Source organism: Mauremys reevesii, linkage group 7 (genome assembly GCF_016161935.1).
Source record: "Mauremys reevesii isolate NIE-2019 linkage group 7, ASM1616193v1, whole genome shotgun sequence".
NCBI classification, from domain to species: domain Eukaryota; kingdom Metazoa; phylum Chordata; order Testudines; family Geoemydidae; genus Mauremys; species Mauremys reevesii.
Genome location: NC_052629.1, coordinates 70,411,113 through 70,437,383, shown reverse-complemented (window position 1 = coordinate 70,437,383; position 26,271 = coordinate 70,411,113). Strand labels below are relative to the sequence as shown.

At 43.8% G+C, this 26,271-nt stretch overlaps 1 protein-coding gene and 1 long non-coding RNA gene across 5 annotated transcripts in view; one reads left to right on the top strand and one right to left on the bottom strand.

The window, feature by feature from the left end:
* Positions 1 to 26,271, top strand: part of PAX2 (paired box 2) — a 97,854-nt gene that overhangs the window by 6,856 nt on the left and 64,727 nt on the right. The gene's annotated exons all lie outside the window — the stretch shown is intronic.
* On the bottom strand, positions 1,920 to 17,638 carry LOC120369279. Of its 2 annotated transcripts, none has more exons than XR_005583029.1 (3): positions 17,506 to 17,638; positions 7,864 to 8,097; positions 1,920 to 3,225 (listed from the first exon to the last, which is right to left on the bottom strand). It is a non-coding gene; the product is annotated as an uncharacterized LOC120369279 (long non-coding RNA). The 2 variants fall into 2 exon arrangements; XR_005583028.1 differs by lacking the exon at positions 1,920 to 3,225 and adding an exon at positions 6,752 to 6,919.

Genomic DNA, 26,271 nt, shown 5'->3' with positions numbered 1-26,271 from the left:
CTCTCTCAGTCAGGTATAGAAATAATAACAGTTTGACATTCAGACACCTTACAAGGCAGCTGTGGAAGGACAGCCAGGTATCCCTGAAAGGAATTAAGCCAGTGCCCCAGAAATCCAGAGGAAGGGTTTTAGGTTCTTTGAAGGAACAGCACATTCTTTCAGAGAGGGGCAAAGATGCAGTCTGCTTAGCTGGAACATGCATGCTGGGTTAGCTAGCCCAAAGCAAATTGACATCCAATAGCCACTGAAGGCAGGGACTTGTAGCCTATTTGGGAAGAGTAGCACATTACAGCAGGCCGCACGGTGTCGTATTCATGTACAAGACCAGAGCCACATGCTTTCCAGCTCTAATCATACCTTTGCTGCTGACTTATTGTGCTGTCTTGAAGTTACTGTGCCTAAGTTTCCCCACTTCTAAAATGAAGATAATAATAATGACCTATCTCAGAGGGGTCAGGGACATTGTACTTAGCTAACGTTCATAAAAATCTTTGGGGATGTAAATTGATTTATAAATGGTAAATATTATTATATCAGATACGCCCAACTGTGATGCTCCAATTCTCGCCATTGCGATATTTCAGTGTGAGATTGCCATGGAAGAATGGGATCTTTTCAGTTTCTGGTGATTAAAACTCTCTTCAATCTCTTTCATAATGCAGGCCCAACCTCCTTTCCATTCACCCATTAACTTTGTGTGGGGATTCCAGAATCCCCGACTGGCAAGGAATTGATTCCTTTAATGGCTGCGGCCAATGATAGAAAAAGCACCATTTTAGGATGTGTGCTGGGGACGAACACAGCAGTGTGTTGTGAGAGAACCACAGCAGAACAGGAAATAAAGAGAATACAAGGGCCCAATCCTGCTGCCGTTAACAATGCAAGTTTCACCATTCAGTTCACTGGGAACAACACCGGGAAGATAGCAGAAAGAGACAGGACTGCGTTTATAATTAAAATGCAAATTCTCATTCTCTTCCATTGTCGCAGCAAACATTTCGAAATATCCAGATCATGTAGACATCGCATATGTGTGATAAATTGCTGAGTCATGTGACAAGCTGCATTTATCATGCATCTGTGTCCACCTCACCCGCCCTCTGGTCACCACTTTGGCCCTCCCTGGATTTACTCTAACATTCCAACTCCCTGAACAGCTTCAGACAGATGCCATTTCTTAAAACCAACCTGCCACAAAAACATTTCATTTCCCCTGCAATGTGGAATTTACCCCCAAAACTGTATTGGCCCAAAGTCCGCCGTGGGCAGTTTTCAGATGTGCACTAATGACAGGTTTAAAGTCCAGTATCTAGGGGCTCTAGAAATGAGATCTTTGCAGAAATGGCAGAATCTCAGTTTTCTAACAGGAAATGAGAATAGTGTTTGTCCCTGGAAAGACCAGATATACTAGACTTTAAAGCCGTGTGTGACATTTGTATGTATTAAAAAAAGCTATTCTAGGGCATTTTAAGAGGTTCTGAAAAATGTATTAATTACATTTTGATTTTGCTCGTTCTGAATTCTGTACAGCTGGACTAAGACTAACAAAGGCACATGGGTTTCTAGGTGCAAGGATACAAAAAATAGTCAATGTGAAAATTTTAAACTCTTCCTAAAACCGTTTCAAATAGATTTTCTGTTAAATTTTTGGCACCTACAGAATACATGCTGGACTGTAAAAGTTTGATCAGCATGTATTTGGGACAACACTTGTAACTCACTCTCGGCTGGGCCACTTGTGAGTAACACGATCATCCCAAACTTATGCTGATGTAACCTGTATGCTGCAACACTGTGTTTTAGCTATAGAGTACATTGAAAAACCTATCGTAACCCTCAAGACACCAGCAAAAATCATTTGGCTACCAGTTGGTGGTCTTCTGTTAATGGTAGTGAATAAAATATACACAATGCTTTAGTCAATGGACAAAATAGACTTCAATTGGTAATCTCAATACAGGAGGTTGTCTAATATGGGAGATTTCTAGTACACATTTCATATATTATATAATAATAATTAGTGCAGGTTTAATATATTATATACCTATAGGATAGATATTGTATATATCATTGAGAAGCAATTAAGTGACATAAAGTTTCAGTTCCATCAACATAGCAAGCAAAGAATGTTGATCTCAAAGGACTAGAGAGAGTTTCCATTATCACATGGAAGCAGACTGGTTATCCTTGATCACTTAAACATGGACTGTTTAAATTGGGTTTGCGTCTGCATTGCTGTTAGCAGTACAGTGGTTTCTCTAGTATGAATTGGGATGTCGGATATCACTTCCCACTGGGACCAGGCTATCTGATGTCAATAGGGGTGTTGGCTTTGTTTTGCTGCTCCCGGAGAACCTTAAGAACCCAGGTTGTGCATGTTATGATAACCCACTGAGATCTGTACGAGCTATGCTGTGTGCTTTAGTGGGAACAGCACATCATGGAACCATGTTCATAGTTCCGTAGTTAAGGATTCAACCCCCATTCTATTCTAAGCATTATTTTTTTATCTCCCTCTAACACTCAATATACTGTACAGTTTCCCAAGTGCGGAACACAGCAACCCAGCCCACAGACAAAGTGCCCCTCCATTCCAGTACTGAGGTGGCTTTCAGTACTATTAGATTTGCAGTTTGTGAGAAACAGGCATGATCCCCCTCTGAGAAATGCAGGAGTCACAGGCTTGTGGAATAATATTATAGTCAGTTTGCATGCTTATGGTTACTCTTTGGACTGTGTGTTTCTCTGATTCGTATAGCAGGGTATGCAGTTTGCTGGACATGATAAACCTCAGTTGGGCTGTCACATGCTAGGTGGCAGGATAAAGCTTTTTCAGTCCCCTCCGAAGAAGTATCTAGTATACGTACACTTCTAGAATTATGTGATTGGTTTTGGAAAATGTTTTCTGTTACGTTATATAATAATTGGCCAATGAGTCCTAGTTATTGTATATCTTCACACTGCCTCCTTTTATGATGTTCTTTTATAAATACAAATGGAAAGACAGACTGAGTCAGGTGATATCATCCCTGGAACTGTGTGTGTTGTATTGTGAAATATTGAGCATGTGGCTATAAACCATCAGTGTCCACAGGCAGCCTTGTCTAACAGTCGGAGCAGGGGATTTCATGTCGGGAGACTTTGGTTCTCTTGCCGACACTGCCACTGACTCGATATGTAATCTTGGGGAATTCACTTCATCTCTCTGGGCGTTAGCTTCACCCTCTGTAAAATGGAAATAAGATACTTCGTTACCTTTGTAAGTCACTGCTGTGTGTCTTTACCTAAAAGATCCCATATAGCTCAAAGTAGAATTATTACAGATCCAATCCTGGAGTAGTGCTGATTTACATCAGTCAAGGATTGATCCATCCATCCATCCCCATACACACCCATCATTTTATCTATCTAATCTCTATACACACCCCTCTCTCTCTTCCTCTATAGTACACAACTTTTGTAATTCAGTCTGTGAGTTATCCCAAAAGAACCCCATACCCATCTTTGTCACTTGGGGCTGAGACCTGGAGTCCCTGCCACCTTCCACATCCCACTAAGTAGATGTGAAATCTGGAGGATGGATAATGATTCTTCTGATGACTCTGGATACCTCAGATCACCAGTAATGTGAGAGAGGTCAATAGTGACCGAAAGTAACAACTACTGGATGGTCTATATTAAATGAGTTGGTGCCTCTCAGTCCAGTTCCTAATCAGCAAGCGTCCACATCACATAGTGCCATAGCTGGTGCTTAATGCGCCACTTTCTTGGTTGTCTCAGCAGAGCGGCCAGGGATTAACCCGCCCAGGTACAGTGAACAAGCCTCGGACTCGAGGTGGGTTCCTGTAATCCAGTGACGGAGAGCAGGGGTGGGGAATGCTTGCCCTAATGCTGAATCTGCTGTCTGGATAAATAGGGGCTGTGGCTCTCAGGTCTCTCAATCTAGCACCTCTCCTCACACACAAAAGAAATTCTTTCTGGATCCCAGCAAGGGGCCGGCACCTTTTAAAATCTCCCCATTGATCTAATGCTGGATACCAGGTTTCCATTCAATTTTCCACCCCAGGGAGAGCAGCTCCTATTCCCAATTGCTTTCAACTGAGTGACGAATGTGATTGGGTCATGTAGGACTGCATTACATCCTCCTTTTAAGCCCAGATTCCCTTGGTCACACACAAACCCAGCGTTACCTCCTTTCCATCATTGCAAATAAAGGACAGGCTGATAAAACTGAGCTCATAGACAATGTTGCTTCAGTTAAAGGACTACATTTTTGCTTGTGGCACCATTACTTGTCGTGTTCCTCACATCCGGCCATTGGCAGTTTGTATCGTGATGCATGGACTGAGTTAATCATATTCCCTCTGATTTTCCTATCTGGCCCAATGAATGGGGCTGGAAAGGAGAAATCTTAGCTCCTGGCATTTATCTTTCCTGCTCTGTACATTTTGCCTTTTAAAAATCCCAACCCTTTTAGTCTTATATGGATGTCCCAGAAGGTGCATTGTTGTTGTGAGTTAAGCTAGTGCAAGTTTTTGCATATAGTGAATGGCTGCTGTACTACACCCTAGAGGCAGCTGCATTTCAGTGCTGGGTGAATGAGTCCTATGCAGTCAAACCTCATTTATCAGAACTTCTGTTATCCAAAAAACTCGTTTGACTTTGGGGGAATGAGTAAAGAAATAAGTAGTTTGGCTAAGAGACGAATAAATAGGGGGACAAGAAAATGATCTGCAAATATCTGATGGGTTCAGACACTCTGAGGGAGAAAAGAAATTACGCAGGGTTGTACAAAGTGGTATACTAGGCGTAAAAGGATTAAATTAAGAAAGGAAACATTTAAATGGAGTAGCAGAAGGTATTTCCTGGTAGGGAGATCTGTTAGGCTGTGGAATTGTCTCTCCCAGGAATTCCTCACCACTTAGGAATATTTAAAACTAGACAGGATAAAAAACACAAGAAAATGTAGGGGACACTCCTGCTTTGGCTAGAGAAATGAACTGGATGATCTAATAGTCCATCTGTAACCTTTACAATAGGATAATATGATTGATTCAAAAGAAAGTCGTATAGCAAACACATGGAAAAGCCCCTGCTTCTCCATAACCTCATCTTATCAAATGACTTTCACGTTATAGCAAAAAAAAAATCCAGGATTTGACTTTGAAAACAGTTAAACTAGGCGAGATCTTGGCCTGAATTAAATTGGCATCGACTTCAAGGGAGATTTGTCAGTGCTCCATCTGCGGGTCCGGCAGGCAGGGTTCAGTCAACAAAGTACATGGGCATCCTTCTTGGTGCAAGGGACCACTTAAACATAAGTACTCAGCATCAGTCGAACTGTGCCCCTACTGAGGTCAGTGGGAGTTGACGTCAATAGGAGCTGAGTTAAGCCAAGGTTGAATGCTGTAGAAGACCCCACCCAGAGTATGGATGATTATGACGCTGATTGGGGGTAGTCAGAAAACTTCTGCTTGGCTTTGTCAATCCATCATTCTTGAAATTGAAAAAGCTGATTAGAATGGGGCAGGGGGTCTCCCCCATCCCCAATTCATTTGTCATATGCTATCAATCTACAGGCAGATTTGTCAAGCCCAGAAATCATAAGTCAGGGCCCAAAAGTCATGAGAGTGGCTTAAAAATCCTGAGTTTTAAAAATAATAATAATAATAATCCAGTTGGGGGGGGTGGTTGCCTTCTGGTTTCGGAGCCGTCGGGTCACTTTTTCAAGCTTCTCTCTGGGCAGGTCTACACTTAAAACACTGCAGATGCCCTGCTCTAGCACTCCAAAAGCCCTCCCCCTGCATAGCACTGTGTACACCAGGGGTTAGCTTGGTATACCTGTGTCACTGAAGGGTGTGGGGCTTTCCTGAGCTATGTAGTTTTGCCGATGTACGTTTATAGCGTAGACCTGGCCTGTGCAACCACAAGGGCTAGAAACTTCCTATTTTTAAAAACTGAGAGCTGAGCATCTCATATAATCAACTGACCCCAGTAGCTGGGGCTTTAAGAACAGCAAATACCATGGCACCTCTGATAAGACAGCACAGGGAGCAATTTTTCAGAAGCAACCTCCCGTTTTCACAGTGCAAGTATCTGGGAGCATGTTTCATACCACGTGGACAGCCATCTACCTGATTGCAACCTGCAAATCAGATCACAGCGCACCCAAGTGCTTCAGAATGCGCCTGGAAATGCTCGCACCCAGGAAATTTACACTTGCAATTATTTGTGGGCACCCAAATGTGGGTACCGAATAAGAGGGAGAGTTACTGTTATTATTTATCATTTGTATTACGTCCCATTCACAGATCAAGCCCCCATTGTGCTAGGCACTGTGCAAACACTGCATTTGCATGGGGCTGAGTAGAGGCTCTTCTGGAAAATCAGCCAGTGGACCTCAACATTCCTCTCGCTGGCAGTCCAGAAAAAAATCTAGCATTTTAAGGGTTAAACAAATATACATGGCTAGCTGCCCGTCAGACTTGCAGAATAAGGGAGCTGTTTGTGGCTAGGGCTTTCCCACCAAAGCATCATCAGCATTGGCCTATAGGTAAGAGCAAGATTGGAGGGGTCCTGCCATCCACTCCTGTTCCCCTAGGGCACAGCTCAGAAAAAGATCAAAGGTGGACGTTGGCTAGTGCTACAAAATAAATAAAGAAATGGGCTCCTAACTGTGCTGAGAACTCAATAAAACAATCACATCAAATACGAGGCCGTATAAATCCACGTCTGCACAGGTAACCCACTCAATTGCTTTTATTACGGCTCAGCCTGGCTCCATTTATTATTATCTGCGGTCTGGGTGAAGGATGCTGGCGTGGAGGGTGGTCTCTTTGTGCAATCCTATCCCCAGAGCTGCAACAATCAGCCCACAGAGAGGTGGGTTTCGATGGGCGACCAGGACGGATCCATCTGTCTGCATGAAAACCAATCAATAACCCTGTAAATAGACCCCTTGTCACTGGGAAATGGACAACACAATAGTTCAATATCGGGGCCATGGAAGAGATTAGCTGTTGTTGGGGGTGAGGGAGAAAAAAGAAAGAGACCATGTGTGATGTGTGGACAGCATATGTGCATGTGTCCCTGCAGATATGTGTGAGGAAGAGTGAATGTGTGTGTGTGTGCGCGCACGCGCATTCAGGTGGGTACACTTGTGTATATGTGTATGTAAATTGTGGGTGGGTTTTTGGGGGTGTATGTCTGTTCAGTGAGCGGCATAGTGGAACTGTGTATAGGGACTGTATGTGGAGTGTATTTGTGTTGATTGGATTATATGTGCGTATCTAAGTGTCTGTACGCAGGGAACATATAGTCCTTGGGAGGTATATATAGGTACATATGGGGAGAGGGAGTGCGAGTAAATTGAGAGAAGTATATACCTGGGCTATGTATGCTTGTGAGGTGTGTATATGTGGCTGGATGAGTGTATTCCTTGGGGCTTTGGGTGTATGTTTGTGTCTGACGGTGGAGAATGTATGGCTGATGTTGTAGATAGTGTATGTGTGTGCAAAGCAAGAGAGAAGTGTAACATGCTTGGAGATATAACTCTGAGCTCATAGACTGTTACACAGAACATGCTGTTCAGAAACATCGCTGATGAAATCTTTACCCAAAGCTCTAAGTGAAATTGGGGAAAACCAGGGAAAGTAGGTTCTCATCTCATGTAATCCCCTTGTCCAAAGAGCAGAAATTTAACATTTCCTGCTACTCTCATCCTATAGCAATGCCCCTCCCATAAGCTCACTGGCTGTGGGCGGCCTCTTCTCCCTAGGGCCCTTAGCAAGCCCCCCACACACACATACACTGGGGTTTGACTCTGTTAGTTGTGCTCTCTCTGGAGTCAATTACAGTCTTTACCTTGCATTCTTCCTGCCTTGTTCCTGGCCCCACCTGAACAGCTTTTCTTCATTTCCAAGGGTAAATCCCCTTCCCTCTTTGTAGACTGCAGGACACAGGATTAAACGTCCATCTCTGGCAGGGGGAGCAAATCCCACCAAGATTAGATGTGGGCCTAGGCCAGAACCCCAGAGCCAAACAGCCTCCGACTTTGGCTGAGGGAAAAGGTGTCCAAACTTTGCTGATCGGGCTCACCTCAAATCAAGATATAGAAGGAAAAGTGAATAATGCAACAGAAAGAGGGGAAGAAGGGATAAAATAAACAAGCGGGGCACAAAATGTGTGAATTTATTCCATAGCAAGTTTGCTCTACACAAAATCCTGACTCTCTGATTTAACAGTGGTTTAGCTTCTGGCAACAACAACAAAATCCCCCCCCCCACACACACCCTTTCATTAGAAGGGTTAGCAGCTAGAACTGGTCAGAAAATTTTATTAAAACAGTTTTCCATCAGAAAATGCCATTGTTATCCAACTGATTTTTTTTCAAAATTGTATTGATTTGGATGAAATTTTGTTTAGAAAAAAACTGGAAAATGAACATTTAACATTTTCAGAAGGAAAAGTTCCTTTTGTTTTGAAACCACTTTTTAATTTGAAATTTACTTAATTTTATATTGAAAAAATTAAAGGACTGAACTCAAAATGAAACATTTTGATTGACCCAAAACATTTTTTTTTCAGAATTTTGTTTTGTGAAAAAATTCAAAATGTTGGCTTTTTGTCCCAAACTCAGATTGAAAAAACCTTCAAAATCTCACCATTTTTTCTAGAACAGAAAACCCATTTTCCGACTGGGTCCATTGACATCCCAATCCTTTGTTTGCTACAGAGAGCTCTAATTTTTGTGACGAACAATTAACAGATCTACTGTTTCTTTTGGTTGGGGCTGACGTACAAGGCAGTGTGAACTCACGCAGGGTCTAACGGATTCTCCTATGTGGGGCAGGAAAGAATTTTCCTCCAGGTCAGATTGGCAGAGACCTTGGGGTGGCGGGTTCTCCTTCCTCTGCCACATGGAGTGTGGGTCACTTGCCAGGATTATCCGGGTGTATCTCACTTAACCATTTCCCTGCCATAGCAGGGGCCTCGAGCACTAGTGCACCTCAGTCCCTCCTATTCTCTGTCTGTGGCGCATAATAGTCTAGTCTCCTGTGGACTGTAATATTTTGGTCTAATTTTAGGAGTTGGGTTTAGCATGCGGGTGATGGGTGGTGGTGGTGGCCTGTGAGATACGGGAGATCAGAATAAATTCTAGATCATCTGGTGGGCCCTCCTGGCCTTATACTCTAAACCAATGTCCATTTCCAAGCTCTTGATTTAAATTGCCATGGAACCTTCAGACATTAATATTTGGATGCCTCTTAAAGGGACCATCACCTTGTGAAGAGCCATTGCTCTTCTAACAGTTTCTTAAAGGATTGGTTCTGGCTAGTCTGCCTTTAGAAAACACTGCAGCCCAATGCAGCTGCATAATATTTATGGCCAATATTTCCAAAGCATGGTGCTGGAAGCCAGGCTCTTAAATTCACATTTGCTTGCCTGAATACGGGTATAGAAGCCCAGCTTTAATTCTGCAGACTGAAAGTGTTGGCCTTTATTTATAAAATGACTGGGGAGGCAGATGATATAGGGGGGATGTGGAGGGGGTTATTTTTGTGTGAAGAGGGATTTGTTGCGGGGAAGGAGAGAGTGTGTTTGTGTATGCACTGCCTACACAGGGACCACGCCTCTGGCAGTGGAAGAAGATTGGAATAGGAACAATGTGATGCAGGCCGTCCTCCCACTGATCAAACAGCAAATCAAAAGTTTGAAATAGACAAAGCATGTGGGGTGCTGTCCCTTTAACAGCTGCTAAATTGAATGTTGTGGTCTGACGGTTCCGTAGCAGGCGGGAGAAAGCAAAGGTGGCTGCTGGGTGGGATGGGCTGAGAGAAGAAAGAAGCATCTCATGAAGGCAAGGGGGTAGGAACAGAGTGAAAGACTAAGCAAGATTTGGCCAGATTATTATCACTGAAAATAAATCTGTGGTGTTTGTACATAGCGTTGCCGTGGCCACCGTCCAGTTCATCTTAGGGATGTGTGAGGTGCGTAGAGGGAGTTTACACTATTGGCAGATGGAATGTTGGTGCCTGAGGGTTCCCAGGCAGCTGTAAGTGGCAGAGCTGGTGGGGACAGTGACCCTGCAGCTCACAGGTGAACATGTGTGCGGGGAAACGACCCCTAAGCTGGGTAGGCAGGGGGCAAAGTGATCCTTGGGAATGCAAAGGGTAAAGAAGCCCTGTAGGAGCAAGAGTGGAAGGAAGAGGCAGGGGGCATTCAGGCTAATCATTTGTGTCAACTCAAAAGACCATCTTTGCCAAAGAGAAAGTGCTGACTGCACCAGTCGTACATGCCACTGGGTACTTAGTTGCACAGCTGACTGATCTGTGCATGCAAATGCAGCAGCATGGGAACACAACAGACATGTGCATTTTTGAGGGTGCACCATGGGGCCTGTAATGTTTGATCAGATGTTCTTCCCTGTAATGGATATTTAGGTGAGGCATGACCTCTACACCGCAACGTGTAAGAGAAGGGGTGTGTGTGGGTCTATGAGGAAATGTGTCTGTGTGGGAGTGTTATGTTTGTAACTAGTATGTGACTGTATGTATTAGGGGTCTATATGAGGAATGGGGAGGATCATATCCGTGAGAATGTATTGTGTCTGTGGTGGGCATATGCCAGGAGTTAAGTTCATGTGGCGGTGCATGCGTGGGCATAGATACATGCTAGGAGAATGGTTTTGTGGGGATCTGTTTCTGTTTCTGTCTGAGTATGTGTGTGGTATCCTGTCATTTGGGCAACAGTGTGAATGTATTTGAGGAGTTTGTTAGTGTATATCGAATCACAAATGTGAGTTTGGGGACAGCACATGCATAGCAGTGTACAATTAGCACTGGAGGTGTTTGGAGTAGGCTCTGTGTGCATTTGGGGACAGTGTGTGCTGTAATATGGAAATCATATACATATACGTGTTTGGGGAAAATATGTATGTGTGAGGTGGGTAGTGGGTATTATGCAAGTGTGTATGCATGGTAGTGTGTGCGTGGCAGTTTGAGATTGTATGGGTGAATTTGTGTATGCTAGTGGGCATGGTAGAGTGTGTGGGCAAGAGAGAGACTGTATGAGTGAGTGTGTATATATGCAGTTGTGAGCATGGTAGAGCATGTGCATATTGAGATGATGTGGATGGATAAGCGTATATAGCACGGCAGGTATGTATTCGTGGGAGATTGTGCATGAGGGAGTGTGTGTGAATGGTAGTATCGAGGACAGAGTGGGGGTGTTAGGACATTATGTTTGGAAGAGTGTATATGTGTGGTACAGAATGCTTGTGTTGGTGGATTATTTGTGTATGAGAGAGGGTACAAATGAGGATGGGGGCGGTATAAGATATATCAGACTCAGCCCCCCTCTCTCCTCACACTCTCCTCCTCATTATCCAGGTTATCTTGTTTGGGTTAAGAGGCCAGTTTCAATAGACTATAATTGAAGAGTGAAGAGAAGCTGATAAGATAAGGAAAGGACATCATTCCTCAAGGGACCAATAGAGGTTTCATATTCCCCCTTTCTCTGCTGCGTCCCTAACACTCTCTGGCTGTCCACAGGCCCGGTCTAATCACTCTGCGTGTCTGCAAGTCAGAGAGAGAGAGAGATATGGAAGTGTCTGTGTGTGGGGTGACTGCAGAGCCCCATCCGTCACAGAATTGGGGCAGGAAGTGGGAAGGAACAGTCAAGAATATCTGTGGCAGGTGATAAAAGGCGATTGGACAGGTGTAGTATTCCTGGCTCCAGGAGGAGGCAGTGATGCGACAAGTGCAATTCCCTCCTGATGCTGGAGTGAGTCAGGGAGCATAGATTCACACAGTACTCAGGACAGGTGGAAATCTTTGACCCTTTACCTCTGTGTCTTACTCTGTCAGGGGAAGGTACTGAGCAAGGGCAAATAATCATCTGACTGTCTCTCTACAGCTTGATTTCTAATGGGCCCATCACCACCATGGTTTTTAGGATCATTCTTCTAAAATGCCTTCCATCAGAAGATTTCAAAGCACTTTACAAACATTAACGAATTTCACCTCACAGTGCCCCTCTGAATTAGGGAAGTGCAATTATTCCATTTACTAGAGCTGGGCCGAGGAGGCAGTAACTGGACTCCAGTCTGGACTAGATTTAGGTTAGGGTTTGAGGTTCAGGCAAGAGGCTGAATCAGCCCTATGGGGTTGGGAAAGCATTTGATGTGCTGAAATCTCACAAGCTCTTCTTATCCAAAATGGCAGAATTCTCATTAGGGGAGCTGCTTTGGAAATATCTGACCGGCATTAGAACCAGAACCAGAATATAGGCCTCTTATGGTATAGGCTCCTACCTAGATCCCAAACCACCGAGCCAGGCTCAGATCCAGAGATGTGGATCCAAGATCCCCTGAAATGCAAAGGGCTTTGGATTCCTTGTTTTGGCTCATTTCTCTTTTAAAAAAGCACCTGGGGAAATGGACTCAGAGAGCAACTCAGTCACACAGCTAGCGTGCGGCAGAACTGGGAATATAACCCAGATCCCCTGACAACCAGCCCTGCATTTTAACCACTAGACCATGCTCCCTCCAAGCCACCTTGAACTTGTCTTGGTAACTAGGGACTGCTGAGCCTCTGAGGGCTGCAGTTTACCAAGCTGTCAGGAGTGTGCTCACTGGACCGCCTCACCAGAGACAGCCTTCTTCACACGCGCTAAAAAAGTTGAAAAGAAATTCATTTCATGGACGGTGGTTGCTTAAAAAAGGCGATTCCAGCATATGTATGTGATAAATGTTAACCGTGCATTAATCGCATTAAAGAGAGCCCTATAAACTTTTCATTTCTAATTAAATTCTAGCCAGTGATTCTGGTGAAGCCGGCACACACTGGGCCTTTGTTTATGTGGAAAATTAAAATGCAAATATAATGGAATTTATTTCCATTACCCGAGTGATATTCTGCGTTCTTCTGTTTAACAGCCTCCAATTATTTTCAACCAGGTCTCTTCCCCATGCCCACCTACCCGCATGCTGCTCCTCCTGAGTGGGGTGAGGGGTGTGTGTGTGTGTATATATATATATATAAATAAACAAACAGGAGGAGGGACTAAGAATAGAGTTGTATGTTCAAGGTCAAATGCAGAAGGGAGGCAGGGAGAGTAGAGGCGGAAGGGAAAAAGAGTGGGAGAGAATGAAGAGGCGAGAGGGAGGTAGCAGAGACAGTCACAAGGACTTAGCTAGTGCGAGGAGGAGTTGCCCTGTGAAAAACCTCACAGGGAAATATCAGCCAAACTTACTGGCCTGCTGAGTCCCTACACTGCAGCTGGCTCCATGGGTAATCAGAGCAGGGTATAGGCTGTCTCCTGATGGGCTACCTCGGTGAAGGAACAAATCTGAGAGCTCCCTCAAACAGTTTCCAGTCCTCTAATGCCCCTGTGATGACTTTGCCGCTAGACTGAACCCTGATGGCACCAAAATAAATGGAAAAACTCTGTGTCAAATGCATTGACAGTATGTAGCAAATAGACAAACAAAATAAAAATACACATCATCGACATAAAAATAAACAATGGAGCTTGCTCATTGATTTCCATGGGACCTAGATTTCAGCCCAGTCTGAGGCTCAGTTGTCGTGGGACAATGGATCATAATATGTCTACAAAAGGGAAAACACATTGTGTGTGCACACACACACACACTGCATCTTTTAAAACATACACACATATATACATACACACAACACAGGCTTGCAGACACAGACGAACACATGCATATACCTATAGTTCCCTACACAAATTCATACATATAGTTGTATATGTGTGCACCCACAGTCAATCACACAGTCACTCATGCCATGTAACACATGTATGAACATGTATGCATTCCTACATGTATGCACAGAGAAATACATATGCACGTGCACACACCGGGCCTAGAGACATCTACAGCACAACATACAGGCAGCCATACAGACCCACATATACACAAGACATACACACAATCATGCAGATGCACACAATTAAGTGACTTCACAATATTCATTGAAGCAAGCAGCTACAAGCCATGTCCTTTCTCTCACACAGTCCTATTTGTACACACATATGCAAGCACTGTAGTCTGAGCACAGCTCAATAAAGAGGACAAGTTGGGAGCTGAGGAGACATTTATACTTCATGTGAGCACCTTAAAGAATCATCTAGTGTAAATTAGCCAACCCCAGCAGAGACATGGAAACAGGAGAAGGACACATTCACTCACAGCACTGAAACGAGGCCATTAGTCAGTCAAACAACAACACAAGCCCTGTCATCATTATTCAATACACAGGAGCGCTGAGATGCACACTAACTCAATCACGGAGACACACAATTACAAAATCATCCCGATCAAATCAATGAAACAGACATGCAGTCATACAAAGCGCACACCCGGGGATTAATACACAATAACGGCCGCCCAGCTGGCTAACGCGGAGCACAGCCATTCAAACACACAGTGCCAAGCCATGTGGGCTACATTTTCAAAGGGAATCCTAAAGTGTGACCACAAAAGCCGACATAAGCACAGGGGCCTGTGGGTGAAAATTAGCGCCCTTGCAAAAGCAATACAAACAGTGACAGAAAGCCTGAGCGAGAAAGGTGCTGAGCACACATGACACAAACATATCACAGCTACACCCTTATATAACACAAAAACCATCTCTCACAACATAGTAACACAGACATCCCCATGCCGCTGTCTCCCACATGCACAACATCGGAATGCAACGGGCACCCCTACAAAACACGGTCACAATGACACAAGCCCACACTCCAATACAACAGCACACCTCCTTCAAGCTCATCAGTGCTCCCCGATGCTAACACAACTGCTCAGGTGCCCTGGCCAGTGCACATCAGTGTAACCACACAACACAGAACCAGCACATCCAGTCTTTGCAACTCCTACATGGTCTTCGTGAGAGTGAGAGAAGGGAACCAGCCCCTGAGTCGCTTTTCAGGCACTGGACACATCAGCTGTAACCAGTTTTTGTGCATAAAAGGATTTTGCTATTATTGGAGATGACAAGGACAGGGGAGGAGTGGATGCTGTCGGGTGTGTGCATGTGTGTAGGAATTCCCCTTCCTCTACCAAATGCTTCTGTTCATAGCCATTAAAAAGCCCAGTTCCTCATGCTGGGTGTTCAGTGGGTATTGATTCAGTCTGCAAGCAATTTTAATATTTCTTCAGGGACTTTCCAGCAGCAGCACAAGTCATTAATTCACCCTCCCAAATTGCTTATTCAATAGCGGGAACATGGCTCCTGAATAAAGTCCCAGAATTTATGTGACTCGCCCGAGTCAGGAGGTCAAACAACTGTTATGGAGCGAAGTTAAAAATCCAAATAAAATATTGACACTTTTTTGGGGCACGGGGGAGGCATGGGGGGGAGGGGAAGCAAAGGTATTTAAAACAGGGCTGTGGTGCAATGCCCCCAGGATAAAGAATGGAAGGAGATTGAAGACAAGTTGGAGTTTGTAAAATCAATGGGATTTATTGCCTATCCGCTTGGCATTTAATAACTCTTTGATTGCCATCTCCCTTTGCCCTGCGCATACGCATAGGGAGATAAACACTCAGCCACAGGAACACACGCACACAGTCACTGGTTTGTGAGTGCATATGCATTATTAGAATGCAATTACATTAGCACCTAGAGGCCTCAGTCAGGATCAGGGCTCCACTGTGCGAGGCGCTGCACACGTGTAGTGAGATTCAGACCGTGCCCCAAAGATATTAGTCTACATAGACGAAAGGTGGGAGGAGAACCAGAGGTGAAATGATTTGCTCAAGGTCATACAATAGATCACTGGCAGAGCTGCGCTTCCTGATTCCCAGTTCTGAGCCCTGTCCACTAGGCCATGCTGCCTCTCAGAGCTGTGAAGGCTATGCAAAAACACAGAGATTAATGCAGAAGATCCCCCTCACAATACACACACCATCTATAAACCTGCAAATATAAGCACATCCAGATGGATGACACATGTGTCCACATATACAGCTATATATGCACACACAGAGAGATGTACACAAATATATAAACACACGTACATTATCCCTATTCATAAAACACAGAGGCAGATGCCATACAGAGGTAGAAACATACACGCAGATTGACACACAAACACAAATAGATGTCTATACAAATGCATATACAGATACAAATTAAATATATGCACATACGGATGTATATACCCACAAATAAACCCAGATGTGCATGCAAACACATGAAATGATTCAAATACATATTTTATTTATTGCTATTTCTGTTCATCTAGATGCATATGTAGCTATAGATATATTGTACATACACATATGAACACAAGGGACCAGATCCTCAGCTGGCATAAATTGGAGTAGTTCTGTTGGTTTCAATGGAGCTATGACAGTTTACACTACTCAGGAAGTGACCATAATACTGAGCCTGCAAAATACACACTGGTATAAATCCATAAGCACATACACCTATAGAAACATAAGCACATATAAACATAACAACAGATATGCACAAAGGTTAATAGCCCTGTAAATAGAGAGCACATGATAGTGTGGGTGATACAAAGGGTAATTTTTTCAGCCAGAGTTCAGGATGGATGCATTACTAGTGAATAAAACTGGTTGACATTTTCTAGATTTTGATTTTTAATGAAAATTTTCATTACCATTTTGAATTTTTGATGACTCCCCTCCGAGATCCCTCTAACAGTTTGACAAAAATTTTCATGATTTGGTGGGTTTTGACCAGCTGCAGAGAGTTTTTTTTTTAATTTCAAAAATCTCATGAAAAATGTCCAAAGTTTGATGGAAAAATATATAAAAAAGTGAAAATTTTTGCAAAAAGAAAAGAAAAGAAAAGTTTTTCTTTGTATTTCCCAACTCGCTCTACTCATGGTTGATTTTGCAATTCCTCTTTTAAAAGTGCACGTAAAATCTTCATGCCACCCTAGGCCATCAAGTATTCTCTTTAAATCACATATTTTGCAGAAAAAAAATAAATGTAGAAATAACTTAGGGTGGTTTTACAAATGTCTTTGGCCCTGTTCTTTTATATCTTTACCTACAAAGCTATCTTCTCAGGGCCTGTCTACATAGTAAATAGACTAACTAACAAAATAACTAAATCAGTTCTCATTCACACCTGTAGTTATTTCAATTCAATTCTGTCAGCAAACACTTATTTCAGAATAAAAGCACCCCATTTGACAATAACAGCATTAGGTAAAAATGACCTAACTCAGGTCCTATACAATATCATGAATTTAAGAAGCAACTTCTTGTGACCTGTGGGGACTCAGAAACAAGTGCTGTATCCCACGGGCAGTGGGACATTTTCAACTCTTTAATAGTGAAAAGTTTACAAGCCAGATCTTCATCATGGAGTCACTACAGTCAAGATTTACACTTGTGAAGACTTAGACCCACAGAGCAGCCAGCCCATTACTTCTAGCCCTAGTGGCTTGTGACATATCAGACCTGATACGTGTTACAAGTCCAGTATTGAGTATTACCTGTCGTGCATCCCAAACCAGTGTAATTTTAGGAAGAAATGCCTCATTTTGGAGGAAGGAGGGGGGGAAAAGGAAACATTTTTTGACTATATAATAGGATAGCCTGGAGCTGACCAGCCCAGTCTAATTAGCCCTGCCCCCATACCTTGGAGGTAGTGTGGGGCTTAATTAATAGAACCAGCTGGGTGCTGGGGAGCTGATTACCCTATAAAGAGCAGCAGGAAAGTGCAAACCAGAGTGGCTGCTAGAAGTGAGTAAATCCTAATAAGGAACCCTGTGGTATTGGGGAGAAATGAGGAAGGCTCTGCTGGGAGTGAGTAGGAGGATCCAGAGGTGAGCAACAAGGATGATCAAAGGGATGGAATGCAAGTCATATGAGCAAAGGCTGAAGGAAGTGGGTATGTTTAGTTTGGAAAAAATGAGATTAAGGAGGAACATGGTAGTGTGAAAGCCGGCCACAAAAAGATGGAGAAAAGTTGTGCCCTCTGTCCACAGAGGGCAGGACAAGAGGCAATGGGTCCAAACTACAGCACAGCAGATTTAGACTAAACGTCAGGAAAAACTTCCTAACTGTAACTGCCTAGGGAAGTTGTAGAAGCTCCTTCTCTGGATGCCTTCAAAAGGAGGCTGGTCAGTCATCTGTCTTGAATGGTTTAGACCAGGAGTAGGCAAACTTTTTGGCCTGAGGGCCATATCTGGGTATGGAAACTGCATGGTGGGCCATGAATGCTCAGGAAATTGGAGGTTGGGGTGTGAGAGGAGGTGAGGGCTCTGGCTGGGGGTGCAATCTCTGGGGTGGGCCAGAAATGAGGACAGGGTGCAGAAGGGGGCTTTGGGCAGGGATGCAGGCTCTGGGTGAAGGAGGGTGGGTCTGAGGGGTTTGGAGGGTGAGAGGGGGATCAGGGCTGGGGTAAGGGGTTGGGGGTGTAGAAGAGGGTTGGGGGTGAAGGCTCTGGGTGGCGCTTGCCTCCAGTAGCTCCTGTAAGCAGCGATATGTCCCCCCTCTGGCTCCTATATGGAGGCATGACCAGGCAAATCTGTGTGCTACCCCGTCCACAGGTGCTGACCCTGCAGCTCCCATTGGCCCCATTTGTGGGGATGGTGCTTGGGGTGGGGGTAGTGTGTGGAGCCCCCTGCCTGCCCCTATGCATAGGAGCTGGAGGGAGACATGCCGCTGCTTCCAGGAGCCATGCAGAGAAAGCCCCTGACCCCACTCCTGGGCCATACTTTGCCCACTCCTAGTTTAGACCCAACAAATTCTGCATCTTGGCAAGGGGTTAGGCCTAGATGACTCTTGTGGTCCCTTCTAACCCTATGGCTCTATGAGGAGGAAACCCTGAGCCTTCCTGGAAAAGGTTCCATGCTGGGAGGGCCTGAGAGACTCCCAGTAGAAGCACAGATGTAGCTCCCAGAACTTCATTTTTGGGAGTGAGTTTGTTTTAATAAATCCATCCCTAAGGAGGGTATTGCTGAACCAGAAGAGTGTGTGTTTTTTTGTTTTTTTGTGTGTGAGAGAGAACCTGGAAGAAGGGAAACTGAGGCAGGACTGCTGTAGAGTGAGGCCACACAAGGGTGCTCAGGAGTTGGCCAGTCCTATCACAAGGCAGGCTTTTATTTAAGTAAAACCCTGGCAACTGTTTGAAAGGTGTTCAGAGGTTTGGCATTTTAGAAGTAGCTTCTGGTAAGATGGCTGTGTTGAGAGAATGCAGTCTTGGACTGCAGACTCCTAGGGCCAGGGACTTTGTTTGTACAATGGCTAGCACAATAGGGCCCAGATCCAAATTGGGCCCTGTAGCTGCTACTGCAACTGGAACAAGATGTGATCTAAACAATAGCACAGTTGTCCAAGGTGCAAGTTGTTATATGCTTCTGCAGATCAGCAGAAGAACGTATTATATGGGCTTTGTAAAAAATGTATGCTCACAAATATCAGACCTTCTATATTAAGGTTCCATTTAGAACTAGCACATAAAAGGCTAATAAATGACTTGGATGTTATAAGCCTCTAGAACGCTGAAATTCAAATCTGTAACATGGTGATAAGGACATCTGTATAAACTGCTCTTGATGATTCTAAGACAGTTAGAAACAACCCTATGGGCCTCTTGAACTCTGACAACTAAGCATTTAGTAAAGCATCTATTATCGGCAGTGTTGGTCCCAGGATATTAGCGGCAAGGTGGGCTTTTTATTGGACCAACTTCTGTTGGTGAGAGAGACACAAGTTGGACTCAGACCTGAAGAAGAGTTCTGTGTAGTTCAAAAGCTTGTCTTCTACCAATAGAAGTTGATCCAATAAGAGATTACCTCACCCACTCTCTGTTTTCCCCTTTATAAAGAGGATCTTAATATAAAGTGTGACCCAAATGTCTAACTCTAGATGGACTTGGAGATCATGGAAACCTAGGGCTGGAAGAGGTCATCAAGTCCAGCCCCCTACACAGAGGCAGGGCTAAGTAATCCCAGACAACACTGACAGGTGTGTTCAGCTTGGAGGTTTTTTTTAAACAGTGGTGAGACTTCCACAACCTCCCTTGGGTGCCTATTTTGAGAGTTTAGCTATCCTTAGATATTAGGAAAAACTTTCCAACTCTAACCTAAATTTCCCTTCTTACAGAGTAAGCCCATTGCTACTTGTCCTACTCTCAATGGACATGAAGGAAAAATTGATCCCCATCCTCTTTATAACTGCTCTGAACATATCTAATGACTGTTATCGGGTGTCCCTCTCTCTTCTCTGCCCCCCCCCCCAGCCTTTCCTTTTTCTCAAGACTAAACATGCCCAGGTTTTTAAACCTTTCCTCAAATATCAGGTTGTTCTCCTCTGGATTCTCTTACACTTGTCCAAATCTTTCGTAAAGTGTGGTGCCCACAACTGGACACAGTACTCCCGCTGAGGTGTCACCATTGTTGAATAGTGTGGAACAATTACATTACTCCCTCTCTTACATATACCCCCCCCCCCCGTTAACACCCCCCAGAAAGATATTACTTTCACAAGTGCATCACACTGTTGATTTGTAGTCTATTTGTGATCCACTCTAATGCCCCAGATCCTTTTCAGAAGTACAATCACCTAGCCAGTTATTCCCTTTGTTGTAGTTGTCTATTTGATTTTTTCCCTTCCTAAGTGAAGTACTTTGCCCTTGACTTGATTAAATTTCCTCTTTTATTTCAGACCAATTCTCTAATTTGTCAAGGTCATTTTTGAATTCTAATCCTGTCCTCCAAAGTGCTAGCAAGCTTTTGCAGCTTGTGGTCCTCTGCAAATTTTATAAGTGTACTCCACTATCAAACTCATTAATGAAAATATTTAATGGTACCAGACCTACCTCTGTAAGACCCTCCAGTTTGATGGCAAACTGCTGATGACTACTCTTTGAATACTGTCTTTCAACCAGCTGTGTACACACTTCAGGAAAATGAGATCCAGATGAAGTTACTATGAACAATAAGCCTTATGAAAATCAATTGTGTTGCCCCATCCACTGGGCTAGTAACCATGTCAAAGAAGAAAACTAGGTTGGTTTGGCATGAATTGTTTTTGATAAATCCATGCTGGTTATTCCTTAACCCTGTTATCCTCTAGATGCTTACAAATTGTTTTTGTTCCAGTATCTTTCTGTCAAGTATCAGAGGGGTAGCCGTGTTAGTCTGGATCTGTAAAAGCAACAAAGAATCCTGTGGCACCTTATAGACTAACAGACGTTTTGCAGCATGAGCTTTCGTGGTCTTGCATCTGAAGAAGTGGGTATTCACCCACGAAAGCTCATGCTGCAAAATGTCTGTTAGTCTATAAGGTGCCACAGGATTCTTTGTTGCTTTTACAGTATCTTTCTGGTTATTGAAGTTAGGCTGACTGGTCTATAATTCCCCAGGTCATAGACTCATAGATTATTAGGGTTGGAAGGGGCCTCAAGAGATCATCTAGTCCAGCCCCCTGCTCAAAGCAGGACCAATCCCCAAATGGCCCCCTCAAGGATTGAGCTCACAACCCTGGGTTTAGCAGGCCCATGCTCAAACCACTGAGCTATCCACCGCCCCCCCCTGAAATCTCACTTCAGATGCATGAAGTGAGGTTTTTTTAACCCACAAAAGCTTATGTCCAAATAAATCCCTTAGTCTTTAAGGTGCCACTGGACTCCTTGTTTTTGTGGATACAGACTAACATGGCTACCCCCTGATATTTAACTTATCTGAATATTCTTTAACCTGCTCTTCCCCTATCTTAGTGTGTGGTTCCCCACCGCCCCCGTTAATTTGTTACATGTCTAGTCATTAACTTTTTAGTGAAGACTGAAGCAAAATAGGCATTAAATACCACAGCCTTCTTGATGCCATCAGTTTATTAGCTCTCCTTCCCTGCTAAGTAGAGGACCTACGCTTTCCTTCATTGTTCTTTTGCTCCTAATATTAACCTCTTCTTACTGCCTTTGTCTCTTGCTAGGTATAACTTATTTTGTGCCTTAGCCTTTCTGACTTTGTTCCTACAGGCTTGTGCTATTCTTTTGTAAACATGTATGCACAGATACACATGCACCCATATACACTACATAAAACATACACTGGTCTTTCTCCCTGTGTAGCTCCATACACAAACACAGTGCATACTTCTCAACCTTCATTCCTACCAATTATTTCAATGGAGTGAGGCAGATTTCCATCAGCTGAGGATCTGTCCTCTGGTTGGAACTCAGAATTTCTGTTCTGTGGGAAATTCTGATGTTTCAAATCTTGTTTTCATTCTGAATTTTTAAAGTTTTCTGCAAAATGAAATGTTAAAATTTGTGGCTCAATCAAGATATTCTGTTTTAAGATTATCAATGTTTGTTCTGATTTTGACTTTTTAAGGATAATATAAAATTTTGAACTGAATTTGTTTTAAAATGAAGAATTAAAATGTTCTCCTCTGATGACAAAGTTGACCTTGTCTAGATGCTTCATCCCCCCCCCCGCCCCCCAGAACAAACTTAGGTTGAAATCACCACACTCTGCACAAAAATTCTATTTTGATTTTGACAATGGCATTTTCTCACAGAAACGCTTCATTGGAAAATCTTTTTGACCAAATCTATCAGTACTCGGACATGATCCCTTATGTACACACAGATACAACCACATACGGAGATGAAGGTTACAAAATCAGCGCATGATCCAGCATGCAAAAATGCATAAACATTTATAATGTATCCACTGCCACCTATTTATAACATGCAGTGTTCCAAACCACAAGCATTCAAAAGTCATGAGATTGGCATAGAAATCATGAGGTTTTTAATAATGAAAGTCCCAAATTAATTTTTTTATCTTTGCTGTGTGGTTTGAGCTAGTAGGGAACACTTAAGTTATGTTTTCAAGTTTTTCTTTACAACCATGAGAGCTGACTGTGTCTCTTCTAATAATAAAACCTCAGATTGACACAATCAGTCACTTCCAGGGGCTGGGGCTTTATATAAAACACCAAATAGCATGAGATGCAGAATAGAATTGCAAGAGTTGGTAGCATTTACCTGCTTCTTCCTAGTTCAGAACTCTTTGTAGCATGCGCCTGTCTATGGTTAATCAAAATGAAATGTCCATGAGGAATTCAGCACTTTAAATGTGAACTTATTAACTGGAAATTGGTTGAAAGTAAAAATATTCAGGTAATGTTCCAAGGCTCCATACCAAGGCATTTGATTTTGGAATGCCTAGAAGACCTGCAGCTGTCCTGAAACTCACCTGCTGGCACAGCTACTGTCTGACACTTCCAGGCTGAGTCAGACTCTCTCAGAAGGATTAACTCTTCATTCCTCAAAGACAAATCAGGAGCCAGCAAAGTCCATGTCATTTTTAAGAATTTCTTTTATAGTAGGGATGCCAACCACTCAGCCTTATGGCTGAATGCAGCCTGGTTCCTGTATTTTTGTGGCTTGCATGGCATTCTGTATGTTGTGAATATGGCCACTTTTGTTTAATAGAAGTTTTCAGCATTCATGTTTGCAAAAATAACCTCTCAAATGGGAACTGCATGTAATCAAAGCACTGACTGCCTGAGTCTGCAGCCAGCCTGAAATAACCACTGTGAGAAGTGTAAACTCCCCTGCCTTCTATTGATCTCTGGGGTGCATCACCTCAAGCCTCATCACAACACTAAATTAAACACATTAAAAAAAATGTAAGTGTTAACTACTTCACTGCTGGATCCTTGCACTGGAGGGAATGGGGATGGGAACTGGGTGCTGCTGAAGAGAAGGAAATGTAGACCAAAGAGCAGGGGAAATGTTGAAAGATGGGGGAGAGAGAAAACCAGCAAAAGGAATTGAGGGCAGAAATAGCTGTGGATTGAAAGGAGAGCATACTTTCCCACTGACCAATACTAAAGGTGCCAACCAAGCCACTGATAAGTAATGAGAGTAAAAGTTAAGTCCCTGTTCAAACCAAAATATTCTATCCTGGGTCTTTGTGTAAACTACTGATTGACCCCCTGTGGGAGTTCTGCAGGGGGTTGATGGACAGGGGTGGCCCTAAATTTATGTCCCAACCCATAACTCAAAATGTAACTCATCCTTCTCCCCAGAGTGACTTCGATACCCTGCTTTATCATCTGTCTTTCCTGGTAGCATCCCCCCATTGCCTGGATTCTTTAGCTGTTCTGTGTCCCAAGCCCTGGATGCCCTATAATACCTCAATGGACAGAAAGGGGCTGCTCAGCTGGTGATTCCAAGGGCTTGGTGTAGGGTGGGTCCCTTTTCCAGCTCCTGGCACAGAATTCACATCAAATTAACCCAAAGCAAAACTACTCTGTAGAGCCATGGGCATGGCCAGGTAGGGCCAGATTCTTGCTGGTGTAAATCAGCATCGATCCATTGACTTCAGTTAGTGGAGTTTGTGCCTGTTTACACAGCTAAGCATCTGGCCTATTGAGTGTATAAATACAAACATACCATGACCTGGTCAGATAAAATTAAAAAAAGTTGATGGCAGTTTTGGTAGCGCGAGCCTGTTTCCCATAATATAACACTGCTCTCTGTTCAGCCAGACTAATGGCTACATGGTGTAACCTTTACATGCCTTAGGCCATGTCTACACTACAGGTGCTGTAGCACAGATGCTTCCTATGTGGATGGGAGAGGTTTTTCCATCAATGTGGTTCATCCACCTCTCTGAGCGGTTGTAACTACGTTGATAGAATAACTTTTCCATTGACCAAATTGCATCTAAATCAGGGGTTAGAGAAGGGGTAGGCAACCTATGGCCCAGGTGCCGAAGTTGGCACGTGAGCTGATTTTCAGTGGCACTCATGCTACCTGGATCCTGGCCACAGGTCTGGGGGGCTCTGCATTTTAATTTAATTTTAAATGATGCTTCTTAAACATTTTTAAAACCTTATTTATTTAACTAAACTATTGTTCTATGTAATATATTATAGACTTATAGAAAGAGACCTTCTAAAAATGTTAAAATGTATTACTGGCATGTGAAATCTTAAATTAGAGTGAATAAATGAAAACTCGGCACACCACTTCTGAAAGGTTGCCGACACCCTGGGTTAGAGCATTTTAGCTACGTAGCTCGTGGGGGGTGTGTGTGAATTTTCTCCCACCCCTGAGCACTGTAGGTAGATTGATCTAAATGTGAAGTGTAGCCCAGGTGTTATGCTAACTAGATGACTAAAGCCAATGGGGTGTACTTGAATCACTGCTCGCCCACATGAGTTAGAGCCCTCAAAATCCAGCCCTACAAAATTGCTCCCCCAACCCCTCCCTGATCTGGCTGCCACTCTTCCTTCCCTCCACCAATCTTCTCTGCTTGGGGACCGCATAGTGCAGTGGAGCCAGGATGGACAAGGAGCTGCTACAAGCTGCCGTTAATGCTCTGCTCAAATTAAATGAAATAAAACCGTATGGTGTCATCACAGATCACCAACTTAAAACAACAAAACTCCAGCCCCTCTAAGCCCTTCAGATGGTAAAACTACTGCTGAGGATTCTACCCGTCTCTGGCATGCCAGGAACCTTCTCAGTCTGGGGAAAATCTCATCAGAGACTTGCGGTGGGGAGGGAAGGGATTGGGCTTCTCTCTTGCACAGGGGTTGGGGCTGAGGCTAAGTTGGGAGAGTGGTTCCTTTTTCCTAGATCCTCAGCTGCTGTAAACCAGCATAGTTCCATTGAAGTCAGTGGAGCAACAGTGATTTACATCAGGCGGGGATCTGGCACCCAGAGCTTGTCTACATGTTACTGTTTGCCAAGCCAGGGTGTGACTCTACAGCGCACCAGCTTGCCATGCAGTAACATCCCGTGTGCATACTGCCACAGTGCAGCATCTTGGCGTGCAGTTTGGTGCCCGACTACTTGCAAGTGTAGTAGGACACACTGCAGGGCGGGACTTTCAGTGTCCATGTGGAATGTTGCACAGAAGGCTGATGGGTGTAGATTCACACCTTGGCTTGCCGCACAGTAAATTGCTGTATAGACGATCCCCTAGTGTGCAAAGCAGGACAGGCACCACAGTTTGACTGATGTGCACAAGGTAGAAGGTATGAAACCTGAGTGTGTTGAATAGAGACCAGTACTGAATTCCTTCCCCACCCTCAATCACCTCAAAGCTTCAAAAAAATAAATACATCCCCTCTGCCTGTCCTCCCAGATCTAGTATCTAGTTACCCAGTCTATGCTTACCACGGCAGTATCTGAGCTCCCTTCTTGTCTCTCCCTGCCCCAAGAGCAGGAAAAGCGGTATTTGTTTTTCACTATCAGGGAAAGTCTGGGTGAATACATGGGTCTT